The following is an 11,439-nucleotide window of genomic DNA, read 5'->3' as shown; positions in this document are numbered from 1 at the left end:
TGCAAGGATACAAGTTCTTTAATTTCTCTTGCATTTATTTATAATGAAAATTGTTTGTCTAAATTATGATAAATAATAAATAAGTCACCTGTATGAATCCCTACAATAATCAAATTATAAATACTGATTGAAAAGAACATCATGAATTTAATTTGCAACTGCAACAATTTCTGTTAAAACTGGACAATATTTTTTCTTATTAGAATAGATTATCTGTCAGTGATCTTAAATGTCTAACAAATTTCAACAAAAACAAAACAATTTACAAACTTTCACATAAATAAATAAAAACAGTTTTTTAATAGATACATGGATGCAAGCATTAAATTTTATTACCTCTTTTATGCTCTCATTGCCATCCATTATTTCGTATGTAACTCTTTTTTCAAACAGTAATTCGTATTCATCACTTATCTCATCTGAATTTGGATCGTCATTTACAGCAGATTCTTCACTTTGTTTAGTTTGATTTTTGACTGGTGATTCAGGAGATTTAATTTCAGGTTGAGAACTAATCGGGGTCCCAGATTGCTCAGCTCCTGTCGTTAGAAACCAAAATGATATTCAGTTAAGTTTAAATAGATACTAAAATTTGGAACAATAAAAAATAATAGCACTGCAATAAGTTCCTAATATTGAAATCTAGAAAGTAGTCTCAACCAAGGCTTGCAAATCAATTTGACAAAAATTGCTAAGATGCTGAATGGAGTGGATAAATGATACCAAAGGGGGAGAAAAAAAGAGGCTATATTCAATATGATGAAAATGTTATGCATATTGAAGAGCATGCATTAACCAATAATATTTAATGGTATTGATATTTTTCTCTTAATAATAATGCTTTAAAGTCTAAACATATTTTGCCTAAAGAACATTCGCCCTTGTATACAATATCTAAGTAAAGCATGCATAGATTCTTATGTCTCATACTTTACCTAAAGACATTGTCTGTAATATAAAGATGAAAGAAATTTATACACAATTTCCAAAAAACAATTAATGTTTAGAATGTTGATATTATACAATATGATAAAAAAGTGATAACTATTTACCTGAAATTTCATTGCTGAGAGTTGGTGGATTTTGTTTTATTATTTCAATGCAATCATTGAAGACTTTCTTAAAGCTGTCTAAAATGTCTTTACCCTATAAAATAAAAGTTATATTGTAGAATGGATATTTTTAATTGTAACAGATGGGCAATACACTTAGTAAGAAAATACTTGAACAGTTTTGTTTTAATATATTACTTTAAATCGAACTGCAAATTTTGTAGCTTCCACTTGATCATCAGAAAAATCAACTGCATTTCAACAGAGTGCATTTTCACTAGTTGATAGAGGAGCTAATGACATATCAGATGTTATACAATGATTGCAAGCAATGTTGTGCACTTGATCACGTCTTAAAATAACCAGGAATCTAGCTGCAGAGGAAGAAAAAAAACGATATTTAAAAGTAGTTATTAAATATAAATTAGTAGCAGTAGTTATTAAATATAAATTATATAATTTTTAAAAAAAAAATCAAACTCTGCTTATGCTAAACACTAGGTAGTAGTGAACTTTTTAGTGGTCTCGCCCTAACTACCATTAAATTTTTTTATGTTTCTTTCCTTGCTTATAGTAGATTTATTGCTCGGTACGCAGTTGGAGCATAGCAGGTTTGACTGCAATAAAGGAAATTTTCAGCAGTAAAATAACTGAATGTTGAAATCAAAAAAANAAAAAAAAAAAAAAAAAGCAGCAGTTTGTTTGAAAAAATTATGAATTATACTGTAACTGTATAATAATTATAACATTTGGATATTTGATGATAAATTCACAACCAACAAAAAGTGTTCAGATCATATCAAAGAAAGGGGCAGGAATGCAGCATTCATAATTTATGTATAATTACAAAACAATGTTTATAAATAAATTTTAGGCTATTGGTGACAGGTTGATTTGCTTTTAAGCAAAATATATATGTTAGTGTGAATAACCCAAATCGAAAGAACATTAACTTTTATTTGGGAATGTCAACAATTACATAGACATTTTGGTGAATTCTGAATTATTCGTTATGTCTGATTTGATATTAATTTATTCGTTAATATTTATATTTTTATTTGATATTTTGATATCCAATAAAAAAAACATCAGTGTTTGGAATACCTAGCAGTGGCACTTGACCTTAAAAAAGAAATCAGTGCAGGAAATTTCGGGCAAAGGCACTAAAATAGGTCTGTAATATATTTCGGACAATTACAAAAGTGACTGTGATTGTTGACATTTACGGTGAAAGTCGACAGCCACAAATTTCAGTATTTCACAGTAAGATATATTATTGCTAAAAGCTGCTGAACTTCAAAAAAACTTATTTAAACCATATATTTTGGCTAAGTACAATAAATATTTTCAAGATATATTTTTTGTACTTAATCAAAATACAATAAGTATGCATAAATATTGTTTTTTGGTTTCGTGACCATGATAATCAAAAAAGCACTCAAGATAAAAACTAGTAAAGTACTTAAATACACAAGTGGGCGACCTTTGTGCTAAAATACAAACTGAGGTAGACAACGTTAAAGAGCACAAAAATATTATTAAAGGCAGACAGCTGTTTCGGATGCTCAAAGGGCAACCTTCATCAGTGCACCAGAAAGAAATGAGAGAAAAATAGGGTAAATATATAGAGAAAGGTGACGTCGCAAGGGGATTAGAGCAACGGCCAATAGGAGGGAAGAGTGAAAGGATATTGACGAATGGGAAGCAAGGAGCAAAAAAAGGGGGGGGGGGAGTTAGGTTTAATCATAGATTTCCAAACAGGAGAAAGATAAGGAACGCTGGATAGGTCAATGACCAACAGTTTGGAATTTTTTAAAATATTACAGGACTCATAAAAATCTAAATCAAAAATTGAAGAACAATTTTGAATAACTTTAGAAGAAAAATCAAAATTATGATTAGATTTCCAACAATGTTGGGCAATAGATGAGCGTTTAAATTCTTGTTTTTTGACATAGGCTTCATGTTCCTTGACACGGCACTTTAAGGCACGCTTAGTTTGGCCAATATATGAATATGTCTGCTTTTAATAATATTTTGTGCTCTTTACGTTGTCTACCTCAGTTTGTAGTAAAGTACTTACTTTAAATTAAACTAATTTAAGTAAGTTAGGTTAACCCCAATAATTATAAAGTATTATATTATTCTCGTATTAAAACAGACTAAATGATCAATTGTATGCTTTTTAAAAAGAGTTTTATAAAATTTTGTTTTGAGAATAAAGAACAAAATTAGATCTGAATTTTTGTTGTACAGTGGAAAGTTCCATTTCTGAAATCATTAGGATTTCGACAAGCCCGGAAAATAGACTTTTCCGGATAATAGGTCTTTAAGGTAAACAAACATCAAAACATCCTTATTCAATAAAAAATAATAAGTAGACAATAATTAACTCCAATTTCAATCAACAACTAGTATATCCACGTGGTTGCTCTATTCTCACAGCTTTTGTTACAGATTTTCACATGGCTTTCAAAACTTTGATATACAACATACCTTAAATTCAAGACCACTCTTCATTTAGTAATTATTTCTCAATTAGCGATGATTCCACAGTGAATCTGTGTTGTTTTGATGATTGTTTTTTTATAGTCAGTAAAAAGGATTTTCATTTGATTTTAAATATCTCAATGCTTTAATACAATAATATTATGTTCGGCAAACTTATAACAACACATTTCACACTCAATTATTGACAAAACACCAGCAATCCCACATGAATTTGCGAACACATTTTTTGTCAGTTATTGCAACTGATTTTCATAGTTTTTAAATGCCACATTATCATAAACTGGAAACTAAATTCAGTTTATAGATAATCAAAAAAGAAGCTTTTGTAACCTTTTTGTTAAATTTCTACTGACACAGAAAATTTGGTGCACATAAAAGTAACAATTGAAATTAGTTAACAATTAAAAGAGAAACATTCCATAAAAATTTTGTTTAAATCAGTCTTATATTTTTGTTTACCAGACATCCAGCAAAAAATCCTAAACTAGCTTAGTAAAAATATAAACCAAATACAAGCAAACATCAAAATGGATGATCCAGAGGAAAGAGTTTTTAAAAGTTGTGTGTAAAGGCATCACATTATGTACGAACAAAAATTGAGAAAATATTTCTGAAACCAGAAATTGAAGGTAAAAGCAAAAGTCTTAGGGGAAGATAGAATGTCTGGGAAGATCTGAGGTTTATGACTCAAAAGTAGAATTAAAAGTTAGCTTTTTATAGTCTTATAAAATTATTTGTAACTATTATGGGATAAATACTCGAATTGACTAAAAAAATTTGGATACAAAATCAAACAAACAATTTGGATTAAATTCTTACAAAATCACCCCTAGCTTGCAACAAATTTAATATGGAAGAAAGTTTAATGAACAAAGTTTAATAGAAGAAAGTTTATTGAAACAGATACAGGTCTATCCATGCTATTCTGATTTGCTACCACATTACTGATAAATATATTAATGTTAAAACATAACTTTATTCTGTCCTAAATACAGTATTTATTGTCTCAATTTAAAATTGCTATATTCAATTAGAACTGCTACATTGTGGATGCCATGTCACATTAATGACCAATAATTGCATAGTAATACAAAATTGACAAATCAATGCAATGACAGTTAAGTAATCTTATTTATTTATAGGGCAGAACTATGATAAATAAGATGTACCAAAACAAAAAGATACGAGAATATTTTTTGTTAACTTACTCCTCTCATTATGTTTCACTATTTTGATATCACCAATTCCTCGTTCCTTCCATTGTTTTGTGGGACCATCGAAACGGAATAGTTTGGCCCGATGAACAAATATAGGAGTTCTTCACCAGATTTGACTTCTATTAGGTTAGGGAAAGGTATCACAGGTTCAAAATGTACATCAGGATTTTCTGGTACAGTATCATCTAAATTAAATATGTATTAATTAGAAAAATTTATTGAGTGAAAAGTATTAGTTAAGTGGAGTTAAATTAGTAAGTTGCAGGCCGTATTCATCATATATTAACAATCGCTATTAAATTCTAAAACTAACCAACGATTTGAGGTTTTTTTTTTAAAAAATGTGGAATTTGTTGACGTAAGCAACTGCTCTTTCGAGTACGCCAAGCCCATCCAGAATCAATTATCTAAAATGAGGCACGAAGCCATGTAGACCATAGAGAAACTAATACATTGAAGTTGCCATTTACACAAAACAAAAATACACAGTTGCAATAAAGCATAATCAAATAATAAATTTAAATTAAGTAAAAGATGTAGACAAGAAAGAATTATATTTCAAGAAATTTGATGTTCGATACGGCATTGCATTTAATTAACTTCACATTAATTTACATTCCAACTTATACGGGGAAGCTTAGCTCAACTTTAACACACCATTTTTCTCACAAACTATCAGCTCACGTCATAGGTCCCATGTGTGGGTATTCGTGATCTTCCTGAAGTACAAGTACCCAAGGGGGACTTATTTTTTCTTTAAACAGTGTAACAGTCATCAAAAACAGAGGCTAACTTTAGAAATAACAAAAAGCAGGAATTTGTATTATCTGTTACTGGATAAGAAATTAAAGAAGTTTAAATAAAGAATATCCTGCTGCTTCATTAGTTTTAATATAGAATATTAGGTGAACGGACAGAATTTAATTTCTTATTTTAAGTAGGAATGGTGAAAAGCTTCTTGATATTTAATCAAATATAATTTTTTTATACTAACAGGATCTTCAAATTAACACTCGGTACCACTGTAGAAACATGAAGCTCACAACAAACAAAAAAATTCCTAACTTATGTCCATCTGAATTAGAAATACAAATTAGCCACTTTATGATTCATTGTAAAATATAATTATTTAGAAATGAATGAAATTAGTCTGTTCTTGAGCAATTTTCTTTCTTTCGCATGGAGAGAAAGCAAATTTACCAACAATTTAAAAAAAGAATTATAAAAATACAAAATTGTCTTATATAGTAAGCAAGACACTTGCACCTCCAATGCTTTAATTTCTTCTCTAAAACTTTATGCTTATTGCAATCATTTTTTAACAAGTAAATATCTGGATCAAATAAATGAAATTAATGAAGTTTTAAAAGGCAACAGATTTACATAAGATCATAATTAGATACAATATTTTACCACAGAATAATTTCTGCTAGAATTGCATAAAAACTGAAATTTAAAAATGGATTTAACTTATTTTAATGTGCCTGCATTTTCTTTTATTGAAACAATGTTTTATTTGTAGAACCTTGTCTTTATATTATATAACCATCTTTTTTATTGAAATCAAAACAAAAAATTTCAAGTTTACACTTTTTTTATTTATTTAGGTAGCACATTCTTTATTGCAGAGTTAAAAAAGAACAAATTAAATTCAATTAATTGGCAGGATTTCTTAAAATTTAAATTTATTTTAGTTTTTTAATTCAATAAAGTAATTCCTTTCTGAATATGGGTCTATAAAATACAGACAATTTCGAATTTGGAAAACATAATTGACTAACAATCACCAAGGATAAAATTCAATTTAATATGCATTAAATGAATTAAATTACTATTTTGACTGCAAATAAAGCATTCATAAAAAATTAATGATAAACGAATGAGAAGTAAATGCATACTAGGTAAATTTTAAAATGTCTACACAACTATTATTTTGATAAGAATTAAATAAATAAATAATAATAATAATTCATAAATTTCCCTATTTCCACTATCTCTTTTTGAGATGGTGATGTTAAAGTCTAACTGTTTATGAAGTCTTTTAAAAGTGCACACTCAACTTGCATTTTTCTTAATGCTGTACTTAAAAAAGAAATCTTAATTGAAATAGAAACAAACCATTATCAGCCTCTCCAGGAGTCTGCAAACTGGAAAAAATATGTGTTCTGGCTCCAGCAAAACCATGTTTTCCACCACTTGGAGAAGTGAAAAAACTAGATTAACTAGATTATTTAGAAACTAAATCTGTAAAGGAAATTGAACTGACGGAAGAAGAGCCGAAAAATGCAGTTTCTTCAGGCTTAGTATTTTGAGCTTCCTTTCTTTCTGTTTTTTTCTTCCTGCACTTCGATTTCTCCTAAATTTCATAAAAGTAAAGTATTTGTAGTTTTTATTAGTTTAAGCTTACTTACAAATACAATGAGATAAAGAATCTGCACGTTTGACATATTGTTGCTAAACATGGCACTTACAGCTAAGAAATTTAGCGCGAAAACTTACTGGGGTCTCATTTTAGAAATTTTAATTAGGGGTTAAAATTTCTATGCAAACACATAATTATATATTTTTTATATATTTTTTTACATTATATTTCATTTCAATATTTAGTAATTTTGTTTTTTTATAATTTCCATGTGATTAACACTAGACAAAATACATATTAAAGGAACACCATACCCATATTTTGTCTTGATTACTCATAACAAAATTCAAAGAAAAAAAATGAAGGAATGAAAGAGGCAACTTCGCAAAGCACATGCAAAAAATGATAAAATCGAAACTGTTTCTGTGAATAACATTAAATTTTAAAAAAATTATTCCAACACTTGGTTTGCCTAGGTTTACTCCTTTATTAGTGCCAATAATGAGGTGTAAATTTTAAAAAAAATTTAACATATTCTGTTGAATTGTTTTATTAATATTTTGGATTAACTCATTTATGCCTGCAAAAAAGCTTTATTTTTGAGTTATGAACTCACAAAGTTCTAATTCTGCATTAGAAGTTGCTGTTTATTAAAATTGAGTGAAGTGCAAGTTTTGTAAATCAAAAAGCATCTTCAAACCCTCTCTCCCAAGAAAGGGGTGAAATTCTATTTAATATAATAAAAATATATCCCCCCCCCCCTACAAAATAAAACTAGTATTCTATAAATTCTAACCATAGAGATTTAAAATTTATAAAATGGAATGTCAAGAGGAATAATTAGACATGTACCTCTGCATGGCTTGATGGTATCAGTGCATCCCACACAGCCAGTAGAACATTCTTTATTTTCATATAAATAAAATGTCTTGGGCAACAGCTAGGGCTATTTTTTGTGGACTTGAAAGAGCTTCAAACACTATTTGAACATCTAAAATAAAAGGAAAGAGGTGTAGAGTTAAAATACAATAAATTTTTAAAAAAATGTTAGCTTCAAAATTAACAATACTTTTTTCTTTAAACCATTTTTGAATTAATATGAAATGTAGTTCATTAAACCTTTTTTTATTTTTTAAGAAAATAATAAAACAAGTTATCCAATTTTTATTTTAATAAAGCATTATTCAATTTTTTAAACACAAAAATAACTTATATTTCATCAATTTAAAAAATGCTAAAAACCATAACATACTTGCAACAAAATTTGAATTATATTTAAAGACATGCTAATACATGAAATAATTATTCTTCCTCATCATTTCAAATACATTTGAATTTGTCCTTTAATTCTTTACCAAAGAATTTGATGTAAAAAATCAGATATACATGTTATAATAATTAACCGCTGAAATTTTGTTCAATTTGACTTTAAACACAATTCTTTTTTTTTCATTCTCTATTAGTATCTCATTCTTTCAAATAAATAATAGTGCTAAAAAAACTACATAACATTAAATACAAAATTAGCAAGATTAAAATTTTAAAATAAGATTTTTATTGCAACTAAAATATCTACATTTTTTCATCAACATTGTGAGTATTCACTGTAATTACTGATCCTAAATAAAATTAAAATTTGTGATATAAATTTTTCTAAGGTCTTGTAAAAGGAAAAACAAAAATTCCATTTTTCATTACTCTTTTCACCTTTATACTTCAATCTTTCTTTCTTCGTGTGTTTTAAAAGATAAAAAAAGCATAAAAAATGTATCCTTTTCTTTAAAAGAAAAAGACAGAAAAAAAAACATCGCTAACTGTATAATACTTTTATCTATGAAGAAATAGTCTTCTACATTTGTAAAAAGTCGTCATAGTTGTCCAAGGTGAAAAAAACTTGCAAATAGTCACTTTTTAGTAGCTAGTGACAACCTTACTACTGAACAATAATATTTTGCAGACAAATCAATGAAGCAGTATAGTTACTATATATTCCCGAATATAAATACAGAATTTTTGGAAATTTTCTTTAAAGCTCATGTGGGGTAATTGGCTAATATATGGATCAGTCGAAAAGAAAATGTCTAAAAATAATAATTTTATAAAGAAGCACATATACAGTACCCTACAATAATGGAAAAGACTTTCAGTTTTTTACTTTTTTTTTAAATTTCTCAAGAAATACTAAAGGGATTATTTTGTAACTTAAGAGGTGTTTAGTTAAGGTAATTCTTCATACTTAGCAATAAGATTTAAAGCTTTCAGCGGTTTGTAAGACCTACAATAAATTACAAAAGAAAACGAGTATTTTTGAATGCCATATGGCAAAAAATCAAGCAAAAAGCTTGCAATTTGTATAGCTTACTTAAGTTGTTATTTTGAATAACTACATAAAGTTTTGCAAGTCATCCTGTGGAATTGACACTTTGCACACAATTTTCAATTATCTTTAATTTGTCGCCCTTTAAAATGGCTTCTTGTATTTATCAAGCCAAGTTTAAAATTTGGTTTTATTAACATCACCTGTGATAGTCAAACTTGTCTACAATGACGATTTTTTTAAATTTGGATGATCTGGAACTTAGTACTAATTTAAATTTTATTTTATTAACTCTTGTTGCCTACAACCATATTAAGGTTTATAGAAACTTTGCTTTATACTTTACAATATTTTTAACTACGGAATTAAATTCTCTTTTAGATATAAATTGATATATTTTTATTTTTGCTAATCTAATATATAAAACTGAAGATAATTAACAATGAATATACAACTAACCACTAATAAAACGAATTCTTTTTAATTAGAGCTAACTTAACTAATTAAGTCAACAAATTACTGACATAAAATATATATTTAATCCCATGGTAAACTTTTTTGGGAAAAGTATGCATAGAAATAAAATTAAAATAGCAATAGGAAAAGCCATAAAAAGTAAACGAACCATTATCTTCAGGCTGTGCAGTTTGAGCATTAAAACCTGAAACAAGGAAAAGAAAAACTCATGTTTAAACAAATATCAGTATTCAAAATACAGCAAGAAATTTAAGCATAATGTTATTAAATTAAAAAAAAAAAATTTTGTTTAATTTTTTAAAAAGGGAATTAAAAATTAAATAAAAACTAGTTTACAAGTAACAAAACTTCTAGAAGTTTTGCTTTATCATTAAAATGTAACATATTTTTCAAAGATAAAATTCAAAAATAAACTATTAATTTCTGTATTACTCATGAATGATATAGCATAACACACATTTATTTATAATAATTTAACATAATTAATATAATAATTTAATATTGGCAAAAATAATAATTATTAATATACTCATCAACAAAATTTAGGATACAAATATTTTTAAAGCAAAAATTTATATAACAATTTACATTCTAGCTGGAGTGGAGAAATTCATAAAAAGAAACGACAGTATATCCTCTAATAAAAGTAATATATAGTGAGAACAGTGATTGTGATAGTCTTACTTGCTTTTTTTTAATGAAAATAGCAATATATATTGATTTGGTTCACAAAATATTATTGGATTGAGATTTAGCAGAATTAAACATTGGTAAAAAGTATGAAAACTGTTGAAAAATTTTAATTAGGTAATAAATGAAATTAATTTAAAAAATATATATAACTTAATACATAAAAAAACATAAAATTTATAAGATAAACTTAACAAAATTTCTAACAAGCTTACCAAATCCAAACTTCACGCCTGTTCCAAAAACAGGTTTAGAATTAGTGCCACCAAAAGACGTCTGACCAAAAAAGCTATTATCAGGCTTTTCTTTAAATGAAAAAGAGAAAGGCGAATTATTTGAGGTTTCTTTAGCTTCTGCCTGTGCTATAGCTTCAAAACGAGCTGAAAGAGATCCTGGAGTGAAATTGGAGTCTACATTTTTTTTTTTAAGTCGTTTCTACTTTGAATGAGAAACTCTCTAATGAATCAGATGAACTATTAGGCTTCTGGTCTTCAACTAAAGAAGGAGCATTGTCAATAGATTGTTTCAATTCCTGAGCTAGCTCTGCAGTTTTGAATCTAATGGCAAACAGTTCTGGTGTAGCTTCATTTTCAGAAAAGTTTGTCGCTGCCCATGTAACAGATTTATCACCACGTCAATCAAATTTAAGGAATGATTTAAGCAAACTTTCGAAACCTAAAAATAAACAATATTTAAATTATTTTTTTTTAATTTTTAATACTCAATAAATTACATTTTGTAATGATTGCATTATATTTTTAAGTTACTAAAAAAGTATAACTTTGAAATTTTAAGCAAATTTTCCCTAAAGTA

At 27.2% G+C, this 11,439-nt stretch overlaps 2 long non-coding RNA genes across 2 annotated transcripts; both read right to left on the bottom strand.

Annotated features, from left to right (window-relative positions):
* Positions 1 to 339: 339 nt before the first annotated feature.
* LOC122271750 (uncharacterized) lies at positions 340 to 4,960 on the bottom strand. The gene is made up of 4 exons (XR_006226570.2): positions 4,772 to 4,960; positions 1,251 to 1,426; positions 1,053 to 1,146; positions 340 to 539 (listed from the first exon to the last, which is right to left on the bottom strand). It is a non-coding gene; the product is annotated as an uncharacterized lncRNA (long non-coding RNA).
* A 2,161-nt stretch (positions 4,961 to 7,121) lies between these two features.
* On the bottom strand, positions 7,122 to 11,000 carry LOC122271751 (uncharacterized). Its single transcript, XR_006226571.2, has 4 exons — positions 10,842 to 11,000; positions 10,085 to 10,120; positions 7,995 to 8,133; positions 7,122 to 7,136 (listed from the first exon to the last, which is right to left on the bottom strand). It is a non-coding gene; the product is annotated as an uncharacterized lncRNA (long non-coding RNA).
* Positions 11,001 to 11,439: the final 439 nt, after the last annotated feature.

This window comes from Parasteatoda tepidariorum, chromosome 3 (genome assembly GCF_043381705.1).
Source record: "Parasteatoda tepidariorum isolate YZ-2023 chromosome 3, CAS_Ptep_4.0, whole genome shotgun sequence".
NCBI classification, from domain to species: Eukaryota; Metazoa; Arthropoda; class Arachnida; order Araneae; family Theridiidae; genus Parasteatoda; species Parasteatoda tepidariorum.
Note: the sequence above shows the minus strand (reverse complement) of the source record. Positions and strands in the feature narration are given on the sequence as shown.